Below are 21,646 nucleotides of genomic sequence, written 5' to 3'. Positions count from 1 at the left end.
AGGCATTCGCCAACTGCCCAATGCTAGTCTCCATAGATTGCAACACAACATCCATGTTGTCCATGTGCGTCTCTAAGCTGTCCAGGCGAGTCTCAGTCCTCACCATCCTTTTACCAAATTCCTGCACAAAAGTACTAACCACAACTTCCAAAGAAGGCTTACCCTCATCCTTGTTTGTATTGAACCCCGAAGGAGGATTCAACACATTTTTGTTGTTAGCATAAGAAAAATTTTCATGATTACGCAAGATAGGAAGGTAAGGATTAGGGACACGGTTACCTCGATAGCCTCCATAACCTCTTTGATTGATGTACTGGACTTGTTCATGATAGTGAGATTCGTCCATAGCACCCAGAACACCTGCTAGTTCTGCAACACTCACTTTATTCAACGCAGCTACCTGTGTAGTCAGTGTAGATAATTGGGCAGTGATAGATGTGAAAGGATCCAATGCATACACTCCAACTGGCTTCTTAACTCCCATACGCTCAGGTGGCCATTGAAAACTATTTATTGTCATCTGTTCCAGCATATCATAGGTCTGTACATGGTCCTTTGCAAATATAGTACCTCCAGCCGCAGAATCCACATTCATCCTTGTAGGCGCATTCAGTCCGTTGTAAAACCACTCGATCTGTTCCCAATCTGCAAAATTGTGGTTAGGACAATGTCTAAGTAACTCTTTGTACCTTTCCCAATCCTCGTATAGCTGTTCAGTGTCCATCTGCAGAAGGTGCTGATTTCAATCTTCAGTTGGGTGGATTTGGCAGGAGGAAATATTTTGCAAGAAATTTTTCTGCCATCTCCTCCCATGTAGTTATGCTTCCTAAAGGCAGTGACTGAAATCAACTCCTTGCCTGATCCCTGAGAGAAAAAGAAAACAAGCGTAAACGAATAATATCCTCAGAAACACCATTAATTTTTACCGTATCAGTTATTTCCAAGAAAGTCCGCAGGTGTAGATGAGGATCGACAGTTGCACTCCCATTAATCTGGTTCTGTTGAACCATGTTGATCAAAGACGGCTTCAATTCAAAATTGTTTGCGTTAATGGTCCCTCGAGCGATTCCAGAATAGTGAGTCTGGATCGTCGGCCGAAAGTGATCTCTAATTGGCACCAGGGGAGCTTGATTTATATTCTCTTCAGCCATTATATTGACTTCTTCTCTTCTAATTCTTCTCAAAGCACGTGCAGTGTGCTCGATCTCCGGATCAAATAGTAAAGAATTTTCACTTTGATCGTCGCATAAACTGCAATAAAAAATAAGAAGAAATCAATTAATAACTTAAAATAAAATAAATAAAACTCTAAATTAAAATCTAGACTAATTGGTAACAAGACTAAAAACTAATCAAAATTTACTCTCCGGCAACGGCGCCAAAAACTTGTTGTGAAAAATACTCGCAAGCGTACGAGTGTCAAGTTTTAATATAGTGAATGAATCAAGTATTGTTCCCACAGAGAGTAAATTGAAAATATTCAGTTCTTGTAATTAAAATAGTCCAAACTTTATCTAGAAAATCAATATTTGAGAATTTTGCAGAAAAATAAATAAATAACCGAGTTTGTTTTTGATAGAACGCACACAACTTTAAGATATAATCAGTCAGATAAAAATGATCTTGAAGTTTAGATTTCACCTGGTTTCAACAACAATCAATCCTAATTAATTAATCTTCATGAATTTCAATGAATTAATAGCCAAGAACACTTAAGTGTATTATTCCCTCTCCCGAGTGCCGAATAAAATATATCAACTACAATTCAATTCCAATATCCATATTAAGAATCTACTTGCAGTGATCAATTCAAAACAATGTTCTTTTTAAAAGCTCTGTTAAAATTATACACTCTCCCGAGCAATATAAATAATTAACAGTGTTAATGCTATTGGTCCTATTCAAAATCTCCTATCCCGAGTGCCAGATTTCAAATAAATATTACAAATCAATTATTGATTAGATAATTGAAAAGACAATCAATTCTAGAAAAAAAATTAATCTAGAAGAAACTCAATTCAATAAAATCAAAAATTCATGAAAGTGTCTACACCAGGTTCCATCCGACCTCTTGACTCTAAAAAATTAGTTCATAATAAAATTCTGAATAAAACAATAATTCATAAATCCAAACATATTCAGAATTAAATAAATAATAGAAAAAAAATCCGTCGTCGATGCCGTGTCCGGACTATCGATCACCTTCTTCGTTCTTCACGTTAAAGCTTCCCAAAAATATCTAAAAAATCTCACGTTCAAATCTCTGTTCTCTGATGTGTGTATTGTGGCGGCTCTCTTCCAATTGTCTGATAAGAAATCCCTTTTATATCGTCACACAAAAGCCCAAGAATCAAGCCCATAAAAAAATATAAAGTTTCCTTTCGATAATTTTAAAACACTGAAATCTCGTCACGGGCGGCCGCTCCTGAAATCCACGCGGGCGCGCATGACCCTCTGACTCGTAATCTTCACTTCAATACAGAACTTGCGCGTTTTCTCTTCACCCTTCTTCTTTAGCGCCAAAGTAAGCGCTAACATTAGACCCATTGTAAAAGCCCATTTTGTTTATTTTCTTCTTTTCTTTCTTATTTTCTTTACTGCTTCTTCTTTTTCCTTTTCTCCATTTTATTCTTTTCTCTTCTCAACTTCTTATTTTTCTTCTCTTTTCCAAATAAATTCAATAATCTCCTACAACCACAAAAATAACAAAACACCCACATAAATCATCTGCTCGAAACCAACAATTAACAATTAAAATAATACATAAATTAAGCCGTTGTCCCTCTTGTTAGGTAATTCTATGCTAATGCTGCCGAACGTGTTGATGGTAAAGTTTTCGTGTGAGGTACCTTGATTTATTTTGATGCCCAAGCGCTGAAAAGATTGTTAGAGATGCCGGATGTCGACGACAGTCTCTACCAAAGCCTATACATTGATCCGGATTTAGACGAGGTGCTTACACAATTGTTCTTTCAAGGTGCTTCCTGGCTTGATGCCTACTTTCCGGAGAAGTACCTCTACTTGGGGCCGGCCACTTGGTATGCTTTTATCTCCCGTCGAATGATGCCTATTTCACACACTAGTGACGTCCACCTTTTGCGTGCTTTGCTTCTATACGCGCTGGAATTAGATTGGCCGATTAATGTGGGCCGTGTGATACACAATCAGATATGGCATTCCATTGCCTACAAGATGGCCAGTCTTTTCTTTACCATGATTATCACTCAGCTCTGCATCAGTTCCGGTGTGCAACCTCGAGCCGACAAGGAATGGTTGAAACCTATGCATCCCATCGATAAATCTGATATCGACGCTAAAAGAGCGTATCTGAGGAGTCTGTTTGTGGTGGATAATCAATTTGTTATGCTACCTGCCCCTACACGCCCACCACAACCTCCTCGTCGCTCAAAAGCCGACTCCATTCGTGAGCTTACCGCCTTCGCTCATCACCAAGATACATATAATATTGTGGTGTCTCACAACGCTCAAACTATGGACTCTCTAATCCGAGGTATATCTATGCATCTAGGCATTGAAACCTCCGCCGTTCCCTCTGCTCTACCCTATCCGCCACTCTTCCCATTCCAGTATGCCGCTCCTATCCCTCCGCCCGAGCTTGATGAGGAGGAGGCCGCTGTAATGCCCCGATTTTATATTAATTGAGTTTAATCGAGATAATCAGGATTTTCAGTAATTGAGGATTGTTTTGACATTTCGCAGAGGGTCACTTTGCAACTTTGGATAAATAAAGGACTGAAATGCAAAAGATGGATATATATATTATTATTAGAGCAAGTTGCCATCCTCTCCATCACATCACTCCATCCCTCCCCCTTCTCCTCCCTCTCTCTCGTTCGTACGTACTGATCGAAGCCATGGATGGCTTTCAAGCTTTTCCTTTCCCCTAATTCGCTCGATCCAACCGTTAGATTTCAATTCCGAGTTGAGATTCACGATCACCGCAACGAGGGCTTCTTTTAGACGTAAGTTTTGCTACGATCTCTTGAACTTCATTTTTGTTGAGTTGTCAGAATTTGATAATATTGGAGTATGTTATTCTGTAGCTAGCATAGATCGTGTATTCGAAGTCGGTGTGGAAAAAGATCGAAGTTTGGATTTTATATGAATTTCTAGGCTTAAATTCGAAAATGATGATTTTGATTGAGGTTGGATTTGAGTTGTTTTGTTGGATTGGGATTATGATTGAGTTATTGTGATTGTTGTGTGATGGTTTGCATCTCCGGATAGTCAATTTTTAGCCGTTATGCCGTCGAAATCGAGTTTGAGTTATCGGTTTTGGTTCGGTTTGATTTGTATATCGAATTTGATTGAGTTTGAATTCCGAGTTGATATTGAGTCCGTATTCGATGTTTTGACAGTTGATTGAGGATTCGGGAGTTGATCGAACTTGGAGACTTGTTTATCGATTGAAGAATTGAAGACGGTATATTATTGATTTTTGTATCGACTTTGAGTTTGTTATCCGAATAGACTATGATATCGAGTTATCTCTTGTTGACAGGAATCACTTGAAGCTTCGAGAAAAGGTAAAAGTCGACAATAAAACGAATGGGAATGAATACTCGAGATCGACTTATTCTCGAGTTCCCGAAAAACACATACTACATGTTTATTTGCTTGAGTGAATTTGATTGTTATTCTATTTTCACTTGCATTCCATATTGAGCCGATTTCTCGATTTGTTTTGAAATTAGACGATTTAGGGAGCTATATTGAAGTGGCTTTGGATATAGAGTTTTTCCAATTGCCAGAATACTTCTTATAGTTGCTCTGAAGTCTAGGGGTTGAGTTGAACGACATCCACCCCGAATGGGTGTGTCGGTGAGTTGTTGTGAAGACTTGGCCCCGGGATCCCAACTGAATAACGATTGATAATTCGATTATCTAATTTGATAGTCCCGAGATTTGAAGTCATGCATTCATTCATTCTCATTTTGATTTGTTATTGAATATTACATTTCAATCTGAGGTGTTGGGAGACCCCGTTTCTAATCCTCTAATAACGAATAATTAAACAAAATCGAACACGAGAGCCAATATAAAATCGAATCAATTTTTTTTTTTTTTTTAAAATGGGACGCGCGGCCGCGCCTCTCCAGGCGCGGGCGCGCATGGCGTCCTGCCCGGGGAGGTGCAGGGCGCGCGGGCGTGCCTCCCAGACGAGTAGGCGTGCATAGCCTGCTGAATTCGCTTCCAAAAAGACCTCAAAAGTGTAAAATAACACCCGGAAAGGTTCCGAAATGATCCAACTAATGATTCAACAATCATAATATATTCAAAATACAAAAGGAGAGTAGATCATGCAATAGACTAAGTTCTTCCAAATTACAACATGTCGAGTTCTAAGTAGGAGTTTAAACGACTCAACAAAACTCAAAATAGATCATTCGACTCGACCCTAAAATACGGTGTCTCACTTCTATCGTCACACCCCGAGCTAACCCAAACAACTTGGTCCAGCTCCTGATCCTTCTGTTGCCATGTACACATACAAACAAAGACAATAGCCGGATAAACCGGTTAGAAATATAATTTCTAAGTAAAAGAGACAGACATGCAATATCAAGTAAACACCTCAGATCGAAATGTAAAAATCAGTAACAAATCAAAAAGAGAATGAATAAATGCATGACTTCAAAACTCGGGATTATCAAATCAGATAATCAAAATGTCAATCAGTATTCGGTTGGGATCCCGGGGCCAAGTCTTCACAACAACTCACCGACACACCCATTCGGGGTGGATGTCGTTCAACTCAACCCCTAGGCTTCAGAGCAACTATAAGAATCTGGCAATTGGAAAAACTCGAAATCCAAAGCCACTTCAATATAGCTCTCTAAAACGTCTCATTTCAAAACGAATCGAAAGTCGGCTCAATAAGGTAAAAGTCGACAATGAAACGAATAGGAACAAATACTTGAGATCAACTTATTCTCGAGTTCCCGAAAATCACATACTACATGTTTATTTGCTTGAGTGAATTTGATTGTTATTCTATTTTCACTTGCATTCCATATTGAGCCGATTTCTCGATTTGTTTTGAAATTAGACGATTTAGGGAGCTATATTGAAGTGGCTTTGGATATAGAGTTTTTCCAATTTCCAGAATACTTCTTATAGTTGCTCTGAAGTCTAGGGGTTGAGTTGAACGACATCCACCCCGAATGGGTGTGTCGGTGAGTTGTTGTGAAGACTTGGCCCTGGGATCCCAACTGAATAACGATTGATAATTCGATTATCTGATTTGATAGTCCCGAGATTTGAAGTCATGCATTCATTCATTCTCATTTTGATTTGTTATTGAATATTACATTTAAATCTGAGGTGTTTACTTGATATTGAATGCCTGTCTCTTTTACTTAGAAATTATATTTCTAACCGGTTTATCTGGCTGTTGTCTTTGTTTGTATGTGTACTTGGCAACAGGAGCATCAGGAGCTGGACCTAGTCGTTTGGGTTAGCTCGGGGTGAGATGATAGAAGTGAGACTTTGTGTGTCGTAGGGTTGCTTTTGGACTTGTATTCAATTTTGTTTAGTCGAACGATTACTACCGTCCAACTTGTATTGTTAAACATTGTCCTGTTGGTGTTTCGAACGCCTTATTTCATGTTTAAGCTATGATTGGAACCTTGGTTGTTTAGATTATAATTTTGAGCTTGTAGAGTCAATAATTTCTTGCCCAGGATTCAGCAACCCGAGGACTATGCGCGGGCGTGCCTCATTGTGCAGAAATTTTGGTTTTCTGCCCGAGGGCTATGCGCGGGCGCGCGAGTTTTACCGCGCGGGCGCGCATGGTGGCCGAGGGGCATGCGCAGGCGCGCGTGAGTTTCTTTTAAAAAAAATAAAAATTGATTCGTTTCTACGCGGCTCATCATGTTTGATTTTGTTTAATTATTCGAGAATAGAAGATTAGAAATGGGGTCTCACAGCCGCCGACCATTAGACCAGGGGAGTTCTGTTTTTAAATTTTTGCATTGTATTCTGTTTAGTTGTTGTTTGTGTCTTGTGTTATGAGTCATTGGGGGCAATGCTTCATTTAAGTATGGGGGGGGGGGGGGGTGCATTCATTCTGTTGCATTTTTTTTGATAGGTTATTGCATTTAGTTCATGATTTGTTGTGTCGTTGTTTGTGTGTCGTATGCATAAGTTGAGGATGATATTTTAGCCTATGATGAGTAGTTGAGAAAAAAAAATGAATTTTTTTAAAAATTTGTGCTCTTGATCAGATTGAGAAACCGTAGGTTGATTGTTGAATATTCTTAAGCACGCATGTTTAACCGGTGAAGTGTAGTGATGTATTAGATATTATGGATGTCTGTTGGACTATTGCACGACAATATGTGTTTGTAGAACTTGATAGTTCTTGAGTCTCGATGATCTTTTTGATATAGCATATACTCTCTTGGGTACACTTTTAAAAACTTTTATATCATGTTATGGGACATTGACTCCATCCGGGTTGCGAGCAAGATGTTTGAAATCATATTCTTCTTGTTTGTGGCTAAGTATGCGGATAAAATGGGGTTAAATCTTGAAACAATTAAATAAAAATAATACCAATTCCATCCGGGCTTGGAATGTGAATGAAATCCTATTCACTATTTCATAGCTAAGTTTGCGGGTTTCATGGGATTTAAGTTCTAATTGGGCTTTAGACGAGGGGATTGAAATTCGAATCCTATCTTGTTATAGCTACATATTCAGTTAATTTTTGAAATTTTATCTCAAGAGAGTTGTGTTGTGTTGATGGATTTTTGGGAGGAGAGTTCTTGATTGTGAGACTAGCACTGATTTGTTTTAGGTCGGCGAACAGTCTTGAAACTTTGTCTTTTGAAGTTGCATGTAACTGGGGTAGCATGTTACAAACGCACGTTCTCATTCGACTGAAGGTGTATCATTTATGATCGAGAGTACATGTGCACTTGTTTTTATGGGAAGAATTTTCTGAGGCTATATTGTGCATGATCATCCTTTCTTATGTGTTTGTTATGTTTCATTTTGTTTTGCATGACTTACTCGATGGCGAGTACGGAGTTAGTGTGGGAGAATTTGATAGTTATGTTTTTGTTTCTTATTTTAATGTCATTTTGTTGTTATTTTGCATTTGTTTCTGTTTTTTAATTACGTGTTTTGTTTGTATTGCATATTCTGTGTCTGCATAATTTGTTTCTTGGTTTGTTAGTTAGGTTGTGCATTTTAACGGATGCATGGATGGAATTGTGGAGCAAGAGACATGCTGAAGATTTTTGAAGAAAGTTCCTACCGATCGATCTGCAGCATCTAGCCGATCGAGCGGAGCATGTGTATGTGAAGACAATAGGCTCAGGAATTCTTGCCCGATCGATCGGTAATATCTTATCGATCGAGCGGCCGCCTTATTTTGCAAAATAGTAGGATTCAAGTTTTTATCTCGATCGATCGGTAACATCTTACCGATCGAGCGAGAGGTGCTGTTCGGGAAAGAATTGTTAATTTTAGAAACTCTTTTATTTTGGACTCTAGCTTTTGTTAGGCTTATTATTCCATTTTGGAGATTAATTATGAGATTCTGAAGTTCTTTCTTGGCGGCTAGGTTTTGTATTACAATTTACTCTCTAGATTTCTTATTTTCTTTTAATTTTTCTTGAATTTTTCATGAATCGTTGTGTCTAAACCTTAGAACTTGGTTGAGAAAGACAAACCCTTGATGTTTTTTATTCATGAGATTCGATTTTCATGATTTAATCCTTATTGAGTATCAATAGTTGATTTTTTTATTTCATGCTTGTATGTGAGATTTTCGGATTGGTCATCTTAGGATTTCACTTTACAAACTACAGCTAAATTAGAATTCAAATCCGTAATGATTTGAATAAACTAATTTGCGAAGCAACTACGTTTAATATTTTCTGCTGTTGAATTTGTTAAATCGTAGGAACAACTTTTGACTAGATTAAATACAATCGCTGGTATTTGTGTTGTCTAGATTCATCAGTTTTATTTGTTTCAAAGCTACCTTAAATTTAAATCTAGATCACTGGAATCTGGGTTAATTTATTGGTAAGGGTTAATCTAGAACGCTGGTGTCTAATTAACTAAAATTAAGGTAAAATAAGAATTTAATTTTCAATGATGAATATTTAATAGGATTGATTATTTTTAGGAATCGATGATTGAATAAATAAATATCAAGGGTGTAGTCGACCGATACCAAGGCTTGTTTCTTATTAATTTCTTCAGTTAATTTTCAATCTTTCATGATAGTGATAATATTTCTTTTTAATTGTTTTAATTTGCAGTAGTTAATTCCAAAACTCAAAAACCCCCTTTATTTTATTTAGAACACGTTAAAATTCCATTTCCTTATGGGAACGATCCGTACTCACACTACTAGATATTCTTTGTTATCTGAGTGAGTTGGGTAATTTGGGCGTGACGCGACTTAGCGCTACTAGAGGCATAATTTCAAGGAATATCTTGACAAGAATGGTTCTGGAAAGGGTATGTTCTACATTGAAGTAAATATTTCAATTAAATCTTCTTCTTCGGTATTGGATACCGGCTGTGGCACACATCTCTGTATTGATTTGCAGGTGATGGAAAAAGTAGGAGACTAAGGGAAGATGAGACCTTCCTGAGGATGAGAAATGGGACAAGAGTTGCTGCCAAAGCTGTGGGAGATGTTTACTTATTGTTGAAAAATAATTTTAAATTAATTTTGAGAGATGTTTTGTTTGTACAGATTTGGTGAAAAACATTGTTTTCATTTCTATGTTTGATAAAGATGGATATTCTTGTTTATTTGGCAAAGGTGTTTGCAATATTTACAAGAATGAATGTTTAATTGGTACAGGCGAATTGAAAAATGATCTCTATAATTTAAAATTGAAAGATATTCAAATGTATAATGTCCAAGAAATATCAACAACACACAAGCGAAAACAAGATACTCTGAATCCGACACACTTGTGGCATGCTCGATTAGGTCATATTTCCATAAGAAGGATGAACAAGTTAGTGGGAGAAGACATGTTTGATATGTATGATATTAATTCTCTTACTACTTGTGAACCTTGTCTAAAAGGAAAGATGACCAAAATTTTATTTAAGGGCCATGTGGAGTGAGCGAATGGACTATTGGATTTGATCCATACAGATGTGTGTGGTCCACTTAGAATCACCACTAAGCATGGACATTCTTACTTCATCACCTTTACCGATGATTTCTCAAGGTATGGGTATGTGTATTTGATAAAATACAAATCTGAAGCTTTTGAAAAGTTCAAAGAATTCAGAAATGAAGTGGAGAAACAATTGGGACGAAGCATCAAGACACTTCGATCGGATCGAGGTGGTGAGTACTTGAGTGCAGAACTCCAAGAGTATCTTAGGGAGAATGGGATTCTCTCATAGTAGACTCCACCTGCTACACCTCAGTTGAATGGTGTTTCAGAATGTTGTAACCAGACTTTGATGGACATGTTTTGGCCTATGATGGGGTTCACGGAGTTTCCGCCATTTATTTGGGGATATGCGCTTGAAATAGAGGCACTGTTGTTGAACAATGTCCATTCAAAAATACAGTTGATAAGACACCATATGAGATATGGATGGGAAATCCTCCTAAGTATTCTTATCTTAGAATATGTGGGTGCCCTGCTTATGTGAAGAAAACAATGGGAGATAAATTGGATGCTCGATCAATTTTATGCTACTTCGTGGGATATCCAAGGAATTAGGTTGGATATTATTTCCATCGTCTCAAAGAAACAAAGGTGTTTGGTTTTAGGAATGCAACCTTCTTGGGGAATGAATTTCTATTGGATAAAAAATGGGAGATGATAGAACTCGAAGAAGTTCCAAAAATACCCACGATTGTAGAGCCCATTCCCGAACAACCAAGAGAGAAAATACAAGCTCCTAGAAGATCTAAGAGGATCTCGAGACCACCTATAAGGAATTCTTGGTTTATGGAGGTGGAGAACTAAAATTGGAAGGCTATACCAACTCTAGCTTCCAAAGCAATATCGATGATTAGAAGTCAACCTCAGGGTTTATATTCATGATCAATGGTGTTATTGTCTGTTGGAAGAGTTCCAAGCAAGATAGCCATGCAGATTCCATCACTGAGGTCGAATACATTGTTGCATCAGATGCAGCAAAGGAGGGTGTTTGGATAAGGAATTTCGTCGAAGAGTTGTGCGTTATTCCTAATGGAGTTGCTCCAGGTCTCATCATAAATCCAAATGTGTACTGAGAAAATAACACATCATCCGGGAGATTGTGTAAAGAGGAGAGGTGTCGTTAGACAGAGTCGCCTCCACAGATAATGTTTCTGATCCACTAACTAAGCCTTTACCAGGACCAATGTTCAAAAAGCATCGCGAATCAATGGGTTTGAAGCATATGGATAGTTGGCTCTAGTGCAAGTGGGAGATTGTTAGACTAGGTTCCCGTCGAGCCAAGTGTTGGCCGAGGGTCCTTGAGATAACTCTTGTATGAAAATCTTTATTTTAATAATATTTGAATTATTTAATTCGACACATCTTTATCTGAATACCCATGCTAGCTGCATAGATAAAGCCCTTGAATATACAAATAGTAGAAAGAATATGAGATGATCATGGGATGACTATAATGAAACTCATATTTGGAATACTGTATATTCTAAACCGTTCCTATTCGATTCAGCCGCCACAAAGAAGGATAAAGGCCGCTCGAGCTTGAGACTAGTATTTGCGATGTGAGTACCACGTTTCATTGGTCGGGGACATGGTGATGTCCAAGCATGCAAATAGGTGCTCCTTGTCGATTGCACTGAGCAACCCTCCCTAAATGATTTTACAAGTGGTTCTCACTTATCGAGTGGAATAGTCCTAGTTTATGGTTGTACACCATTAGTCCTTATGACCCGAGACAACATGGAGACTCTATATGCTAGTGCTTCAGTTTGACTTGTTTACCAACTCAATTGGGGTCATCAGGTGGCAATGTTAGGTGTTGTGACAAAACATATAGGAGTCGATGCATTGTAGTCTTGGATTCACTGCTTACCTTCGGTTATGGATATCCTATGTGATCTCATGCATATGTAGCTTGAAATCTCTGATCAGAGTAGGTGGTAATTAAGAAAAGAGTTTCTTGAATTACACATTCGATGCAACTACGGCATGAAACATCGATTAATTGACAACTCTCGATAAATCAATGGTTGAAGAATCGGTCAGGATATATGTGTTGACGGGACCGTACTGTAGGCTAACCATAATTGATTGGTTATTGTAGGCACTATCATTTGATACCTAGGGAGTCATGTAAGCGATGCTGTCAGACGTTTAATATGACTGGTTGGGTACTATCAGACTTGAATTTTCTAACGTTCTTATTATCAAGGGGTTGATTAATAAGAATGGAGCTATATAGGGTATGCTCATATAAGGGACTTGTTGATCCCGAATAATATGAAGATGTGAACCCACTACTAGTTGTATCAATGAACCATTGAGGGTCACGCAAGTACTAGCTTTCTAGATCCCGTTGAGATTAAAATTAGTTCAATGTGTTGAACAACTTATAAATGAGTTTATAAGTAAAATAAATTAGAATTATGACTTCTAATGGAGAATAAGAGGGAAAGTAACTTTTAATTTATGAATGTGTTCCAAGATTAATAAAAGTTGACTTGAATAGATAATTAGTTTTTTTTATTTGAAAATGATGATTTTCAAAACTATTATTATAAACATAATTAAATTAATTCAAGGGTTGAATTAATTTAACACTAGTTGACTTTATAGAGTCTAAATAATTAAATTAATTTAAGTGTTGGATTAATTAAACACTATTGGGTCTTGTAGAGTTCAAAATAAAAATAGTGTTGAATAATTATTTTACTAGTGGGCTTGAATGAGTTCAAGTTGGATTTAATTAATTGATTAAACTTAAATGGGTTTGAGTTTAATAATTAATTAAATATTAAGTTCATGGGCCATGTATATATATATATATATATATATATATATATATATATATATATATGAAGTGTTAAAAGATTGTACACAATTTTCCATGCATGCCTTTAATTTTTCCATGCATGATTTAACTGTATCAATCATCTTTGACCATGATAATTAGATTATATATATTCCTCCACTAAACCACAACATGGCCGTGCACTTCAAGACAATAATTCTTCAATGTTGTCTTTTGATTTTTGGAAAAAAGACAAGAAATATCTCAATGAAAAATGCTCTAAATATTGTAGTGCATATTTAGAGTGGATCTAGTTCGATTAGTCGTAGACCTAATTCGAAGAGGAGCTATTTTCGAACAAGGTGCATCCTTGAAAGGTTGAATCCATTTTTGAGAAAGGTGTGCTCTTGGAAGCTTGTAGATTGTGTCTACCATTTCAAGAGCTAAGTTGTTCACAACTTGGTTGGATCCATAAATCAATCCTTTGAGATTGATGGGTAAAATCTTCTTAAACACCCTATGGATGTTTGATGATTTGAATGCTACACAAGTGCTTGTTGTTTATATTAAAAATTTTAAACTTCTGCTGCGTTTTTGGGCACGAGTTGACTGATCCCCAACACTACCAACACTCCCAAAACCACTCGCTTCTCCCATAAATTTAGGGCAGTCCCTCTTCATATGACCCATCTCATCGCAAATAAAACAGGCGTTGGTCGTATGTGGGCACTGAACTGGGGGATGTTTACACCTACACTGCTGGCAACAGCTCATCTTCTAGCTACCAAAACGATGAACACCGCCAGATCCTGAAGAAAAAGAAGAAGTGTCGCCCTGCTTCTTAAAAGACTGAGCACGCGGACCCAACGAACTAGTCGGCCTTGAAGAAAGCAAAGTCCTGTTCCTCCAGAAATTGTCCTCTACCTGGCAACAACGATCCGCCAAACCCTCGTAGGTCATGTCGCTCCCAACAGCCACCAGCTGATATTCTCTAAGGGTTCAGACCCTAAAGGAAATGATCATATTTGGCCTCAGAACTAGTAGCGATATGCGGAAAATAGGGTAGAAGCTCGAAAAACTTCTGTTGGTACTCCTCGATAGACATCGTCCTCTGCCGCAAACTCAGCAACTCACTAGCCCTTGCCTGATGATGGGCTGGAGGAAAATACAACATCTCGAATGCAGTACGAAACTCAGCCCAAGTAGCTACTCCTCTCGCTGCTACAAATGGTGCAGAAGTAGATCTCCACCACTTCCTTGCTCGACCCTCTAAAAGAAAACCCAATGTTATAGCCCAGAAAATATTTAATTTTAGAATTTATAGGATTGAAACTTAAATTCCAATATTCTTAAATTGAATGATTGAATTAGAATTGTCAAAATTTGACTAAGGACTAATTTGCATATACTGAATATTTCAGGGACTAAAGTGAAAATATAAATTTTTGAGTGGGACACATGGATTTGATATATATGTATATATGTGTGAATGTATGTATATCTCCATTATCTTCTCCTCCAAATCGTGAGCTTCATTTCTTCCATGGATTTTCATTCTTAATTCTCCGATTTGCATGATCCGTCCGGTAGAATTCAGAGTTGAACGTATATTTGCGATCACCGCTTCGAAGGCTTCGTTATGCCGTAAGTTTTAGTTAGATGTATCATTTTTGAATTTTGAGAAATGGATGGAATCATAATTTTATTGTTGATATATGTTCTTGAGCTAGTAGTAATTATATGTTCGAAGATGGATCGGAAAAAGATTGGCGTTTGAATTTGTTATGAATTTTTTAAGATTATTCGAATATAATCAATTCTGAGATTTTTGATTTTGATATTTAATTGATGAGATTTTTATGATTTGGAAGATAAGAGTGGTATGTGTGTGAGGACCCGGATTCTAATCATCTAAACATAATAAAATCAAGAAATCCACGATCGAGACATAAAAGATAAATGAATTTTTTTTAAAAAGGGAAGGGCGCGCGGGCGCGCACAGCGCCCTGTCCGGTGTTGCAGGCCGCGCGGGCGTGCCTTCCGAGCTGTGCGGGCGCGTTGCTCTTGCTGTTTCAGCTCCGAAAACAACTCCAAAAGTGTATTATAACACCCGAAAACACTCCGGGAAAATCCAACTAACATCATACATAAACAAGATATCCGGATGCACATACAAGAGTCAAAACAAGAAATTCGATACAAGATAGTTCTAAAGTTATCCGAATACCCCGATATAAAACAAGCATCAGTTCTAGTTACAATCCAAAACAAGAGCCGGATACGATCTCTGACTCGACCACCTAGCCATACGATCTCTGACTCGGTCCTGCCCCTCCTGTTGCCAAGCACACATACAAAGACATGACAACAACCGGATAAACCGGTGAGAATAATATTCTCAGTAAAAGCGACAAACATGCTATATCAAATAGGAATTTCAAAATTAAATACATCAGCTTCCAAATATCCAAATGAAAGCAATGAATGCATGACTTCAAAAGGTTAGATTATCAATCCGGATAATCAAAAGGTGAATCATTTCCTCTATTCTCTGGTTTGGGATCCCGAGGATGAAATATCACAATAATCACACCGACTTCCCCTTTCGAGGTGGACGATGTATACTCCAATCCTCCAGACTCTGGAGCATTCAATAGAGAGTTGATCGGCCACTGTAAAGCCTACCAGTGCCATCGACTATAATCCCCAGATCGTCTAATTCAAAAGAAACGAAACGTTCGGCTCAATATGAATGTATATGAAAACTAAAACACTCACTCAAATAATTCAAGTAATTCACATAGACATGCAAGTATGTGATTTCTCTAGGACATTCGAATCAATCCGGATTCAAGTTAATCGTCCTATTCCATCCAAAGTCGTCTTATACCTTTCTCGATGCTTCACAATCTTCAAATCTGTAAAGCAATAAAATCTCATTCAAAACTCATTCAACTTCCTAATCGATAATAAGAAAATCGATACTATACCGGCTTCGATCTTCAAAAGATACGAATTCTGTACACTCCGAACTCCACAGCCTTCAGACCAATCTTAAAACAACTAAAAAAGGCCCGGAATTAACAATCAAATGAATCAAAATTCCCAAAACGCAAACCAGCGGCATAACGGCTATTTTTTGATCAAACCGGAAACTCAGACAACAGTATAATATCAATATCAACTCAAATCAATACCAAATCATCAATAGAGACTCAAACCCATCAAATCTCAAAACTTAAACTTTCGAAAAACACTAGAAAATTCATAAAAAATCCAAATGACCCTCCTTTTCAATTCCGTCTGAGAATAAACGATAAGAACTATCTCAAAAACATCATATCCAAAAAGAATCGAATTCCAACTACATCTAAAAAAGTAAATATATTTGATCGAAGAAAAACTTACGATAGAACAAAGCTCTCGCAGCTGGGATCGCGAATCTGCCTTCAGTTTAAAAATCGATCGGACGGATCAAGAAAACCCGGAAGAAAAAAAGATTGAGATGTCGTTTCTTTCCACTCTAATGGAGGAGCCGTGCAATGAAGATGGAGGAATGATATATAGAAGACTAGTCAATCCCACTAGGACAAGATAATATATAAAAACTCAAATTTTCATTTTAGTCCTTGAAAATTCCGAAAAGTGCAAAATAATCCCTGATAAATATCAAAACGGCCCTCGACTTCTAAAATATCTGATTATCTAAAATAAAATCAATTAAGATAATTTCGGGGCGTTACAATTCTCCCCCTCTAAGAATAGATTTCGTCCTCGAAATCAGATAAAATCAACACATAAGATAGAGAATAAAGAATCATAAACAGAGTTAAGAACTCATGTCAGATAAATAAGTCCGGAAATCTCTGTCTCATATCAGATTCTGTATCCCAAGTTGCTTCCTCGACTCAGTGGCGACTCCACTGAACCTTTACCAACGAAATCGACTTGGTCCTGAGCTGCTTTTCCTTTCGATCAAGAATCTAAATAGGTCGCTCAAAGTAGCTCAGCGACTCGTCGAGCTAGGCCTCGTCAGGCTGAAGAATATGAGAAGGATCAGGATGATACTTTCGCAACATCGAGATGTGAAAGACGTCGTGAATACCAGATAAAGAAGGAGTAAGAGCTAATCTGTAGGCAAGATCGCCTATCCTCTCCAGAATCTCATACGTTCCATTGAACCTCGGAGACAACTTCCCTCACTTTTTGAATCGAACAGTGCCCCTAAAAGGAGAAATTTTCAGAAATACTCGGTCTCCCTGATCAAAAGATAGAGGTCTGCATTTGATATTCGCATACTTTGCGTGTCTGTCTTGTGTCGTCTTCATTCTCAGTCGAATAATATTTACCTGCTCAAGCATTTCACAAATCAAATCTGGTCCCAAATCGGGCGACTCAGAAATCTCATCCCAGTACAAAGGAGATCTGCACTTCCTTCCGTACAACGCTTCGAAAGGTGCCATACCAATACTCGTTTGAAAGATGTTGTTGTACGAAAACTCGACCAAAGGCAACGAATCTTGCCAACTGGTGCCAAAATCAAGCACCATAGCTCGGAGCATATCCTCCAAAGTCTGAATCGTCCGCTCAGACTGAACGTCGGTCTGAGGATGATACTCCGTGCTCAAATGAAACCGAGTACCAAGAGCCTCCTAAAGATTGTGCCAGAAATGAGAATTAAACCGAGTATCTCGGTCAGAAACAATCTACCTCAGCACATCGTGCAATCTAACAATCTCCCTGACATAAAACTCAGCCATCTGATCGTGACGATACATCATATTGTACGGAATAAAACAGGCAGATTTCGTCAGTCGGTAAATAACTACTCATATAGCATCACATCCACGGACTGATCGCGGTAGCTTTGTGATGAAATCCATCGAAATGTGATCCCACTTCCATTCTAGAACGGATAAAATGTGCAACAGACCACCTGGTTGCTTCCTCTCTACTTTCACCTGCTGAGAGTTCAAACAACAGGATACAAACTTCGTGACATTGCTCTTCATCTTCTTCCACCAGAACTAACTCCTTAGATCGTTATACATATTCCGGCCACCAGGATGAACAATGTGCCTCTCGCAAAATATGCTGTCTCAACTCAAAAATATCAGACACAACAATACGATTATTCACAAACAAGATATCATCCCTGACCTGAAATTCAGACTGGTGTCCCGATCTGACTTTCTCTATCCAATTCTGGTTACTCGCATCGGATTTCTGTGCTTCTTTGATCAACACAAATAACTATGGCTCGGCTTGAATAGTAAACACTCTGATAGATCTCCTATTTGATTCAAACTCCAAACCAGAAGTATAACAGTCTTTGATCAACTGAGAAACACCGATTGTAGAAAGATATAAAGAACAAAGCTTTCGGATCAAAGCATCTGCAGCAGCATTCGACTTCCCCGGATAATACTTGATATTGCAGTTGAAGTCCTTCAACAAATCTAGCCATCTCCTCTGTCTCATATTCAGCTCTTGTAAGAGTGGGTGCCCAGTGAGCCAACTGTGTGGCTATGGGCTTTGATGACTCTTTGTATAAACAATCTTTTGTTTAATATTATTTACACTTTTATGGAAATGACTTTATATTACTTCATATTGTTATATTGTGATATACTATTGTTGTTTTGATAAAGACCTTGAATATACTATAGTGTATGTAAGATGTGGTAGAACATGGAGATGTCTATCATGAAATACATCTTATAGTCACTGTATATTCTAAAAACCGTTCCTAGTCGATTGAGCCGTCCGATAATAAGGATAAGGATCGCTCGAGTTTGAGACTAGCATTTGCGATGCGGAGTACCACGTTTCATTGGTAGGGAACATGGAGATGTTCGAAGCATGCAAATGGATATTCATAGGATGAATAATCGAACTACCCTATCCGGACTTTCCAAGTGGTTATCACTTATCGAGTGGATAAAGTCCGCGGTTTTGGTTGTACACCATTAGTCCTTACGACTTGAAACATCATGGAGACTCTATATGCTAGTGCTGTGCTTTGACTCGTTTACCGACTCTATGGGGGTCATCAGGTGTCGAGATTGGGTACAGTTACGACACATATAGGAGTCAATGCATTGTTGTCAAGGATTCACCACATACTTGCTAGTGTGGATATCCTATGCGATCTGAGGAGATATTAGTGTGACAAATCTCTGGCCAGAGTACTTGATGTGATTTAAGAAATGGTTTCTTAGTAGCACATGCGATGTCACTAATTTGATCTTCAAGATGCATTGCATAGTTATCGAATCTTGAGCGACTCTCGATATACCAATGGTTGTTGATTCGATCGGGATATATGGATGAAGGGACCGTACTGTACGCTAACCAAAATCTACTGGTTCTTGTAGGCACTATCAGTGATACCTAGGGAATCATGGGGCGATGTTGCTAGGCGCTTTACCTTGATTCGTTGGGCAAGTCGGAAAGTGTTGTTCCGAGTCACAAGGAGTTGTGAGCCCACGGCTAGCTGTATCCCTGAACCATTGAGGGTCACACAGTGTAATGGAGTTTTAATCCCCGTTGAGATAGTTAAATTTAAAGAGTTAAATTTAATGAACTAAGGAGTTGGACTTCTTAAATAAGAGTAAGGGAGTAGGATTTCCTAAAATGACATAGGGATGGACATTTTTGGAAACCACTGAATTCGGATTCAGGAAAATTTATTTTGACTTTAAAATGTGCAAAAATGGTTTCTGTGCACATTGGTGAAATTGGTTCATCGATCGGAGTCACGATGAATTTTATATTAATTTCTGAACGTGCGGGCTTTGCTTGTCGGGCCCTAGCTTATGACTAATGGGCCCTAAGGTGTTAGTGGCCTGCATTATAAATAAGTTATTTCAGTACAGAAATTACACAGAACAGGTCATTATTTTGAGAGCAAAATTTCGAACCCTAGCCTCTCTCATAATTAAATCGGCCGAACCCTCCTTGCTCTGTCAGAGAAATTCCGGTCTGTGATTTTTGAATTGCAGCCAGGAATAACGAATCAGATTCGTTTAATCTCTTCGCAGAAAACTTCTGATAGATTTTCTAGTGCAATCTATCAGAGGGATTTAAACCCCATTCGTGGACCTGATTGAAGGAGTTCATCAGTTCCTGGGAGATACAAGAAGCGCAGAGAAATCTGTGTGGTGTCCATTAATCTCGCTTCGAGATTGAAGGTAAAATTTAATAATTGTTATTTGAATTTTACACACACAATAATTTAATCGTTGAATGGTTGATACCCACACCATGGAATTGTTCCATGATAAAAATTTTTAAACTTCCGCTGCACCGGGTATCAATCGTGATTGATCTGACCGCCAGTTTTTCCAACAGTGGTATCAGAGCCAGGTTGCTCAGATCAAACGATTAAATTAATCGATTGTACAAAATTTTTGAATCTCGGTTTTTGGAAAACAAAATAAATATTTTTAAATAAAAAAAAAAAAAAAAATTTTTTTTTCCGGGGCAAAACCCGGGCAGCGATTGGATCGCTGCCCGGTGGGGCAGCAATTGTTGCTGCCCCGGGCGGCGCACGGCGCCGCCCAAAGGGGGCGCACGGCGCCGCCCAGGGCAGCGCTGTGCGCTGCCCAGCGCAACGCTGGGCGCTGCGCAGGGCGGCGCACGGCGCCGCCCAGGGGCGGCGCTCGGCGCCACCCAGCGGCGGCGCCAGGCGCCGCCAGGGCAGCAATTGTTGCTGCCCTAAGGGGGCAGCCGGGCTGCCCCCGGCCCGCGCCCCGGGTGCGGGCCGGCCCGGGAGTGTCCCGGCGGCCCGCGGGAAAAATTATATTTTTATTTAAAAATTAATTTTAATATTTAAAATTTTATTTTTGGTCCGGTCAAAAATTGTTTTTGATTGGTTCACGAGATTTCGGATCGAATTGTTCGAGTCCGTAAATTTTAAAATTGATTTTGGATAAATTTGAATTTTTGGAAAATTTTAATATTTTATCCGTAAATTGAATTTTGAAATCAATATTTTGGTACAATTGATGATAAGATATGATCTTATGATATATTAAGTAAAATATGATTTTATTTGTAAAATTGGATTTTATAGATAAAATATGATTTTATTTGATATAGAGATAAAATATGATTTTATATGTGAAATGAGATTTTATATATAAAATATGATTTTATCTTGTTTAAATTTGAATTGCCACAGCATGTTATCCAATAAATTAATTTTGAATTAAATGTTATTGGATAAGGATGATCGATTGCCATGACCAATTTTGTAGGTGTATGTTAGGAATTTACATTTTGTCTTTATTATTGTTGGTTTTATTAATGGGCCTGGTTTATGGCCCGATATGAATGTCATATGTAATAAAAGTGGGCTTGGTTTATAGCCCGTTCCCACCCCCTAAAAATGTATCCCCTACTTGTCATTGTTATTTATTGTAAATACATTAGATTTAGTGGGAGATCAAGATTTGAAGATGGTGGGCCCAGCAGACAATGAAGACTGAAGAAATGTAAATTGGAAGCATATGTAATAGGATTGCATTTGCATACTGCATATTACCTAGGATTGGACTAAGACCCGTGATTGGCAACCACGGGTCAATTAGAAATGGAATCGATCATCCTAAATAATATGTGATATTATGATTGTATGCATGTTTAGACATAAATTGCGTGAATCCGGCAA

The sequence above is a fragment of the Henckelia pumila genome, unplaced genomic scaffold, assembly GCF_033568475.1.
Source record: "Henckelia pumila isolate YLH828 unplaced genomic scaffold, ASM3356847v2 CTG_652:::fragment_1, whole genome shotgun sequence".
Lineage (NCBI taxonomy): Eukaryota > Viridiplantae > Streptophyta > Magnoliopsida > Lamiales > Gesneriaceae > Henckelia > Henckelia pumila.
The sequence above is the reverse complement of the archived record's forward strand: the minus strand, read 5'-3'. Positions refer to the sequence as shown.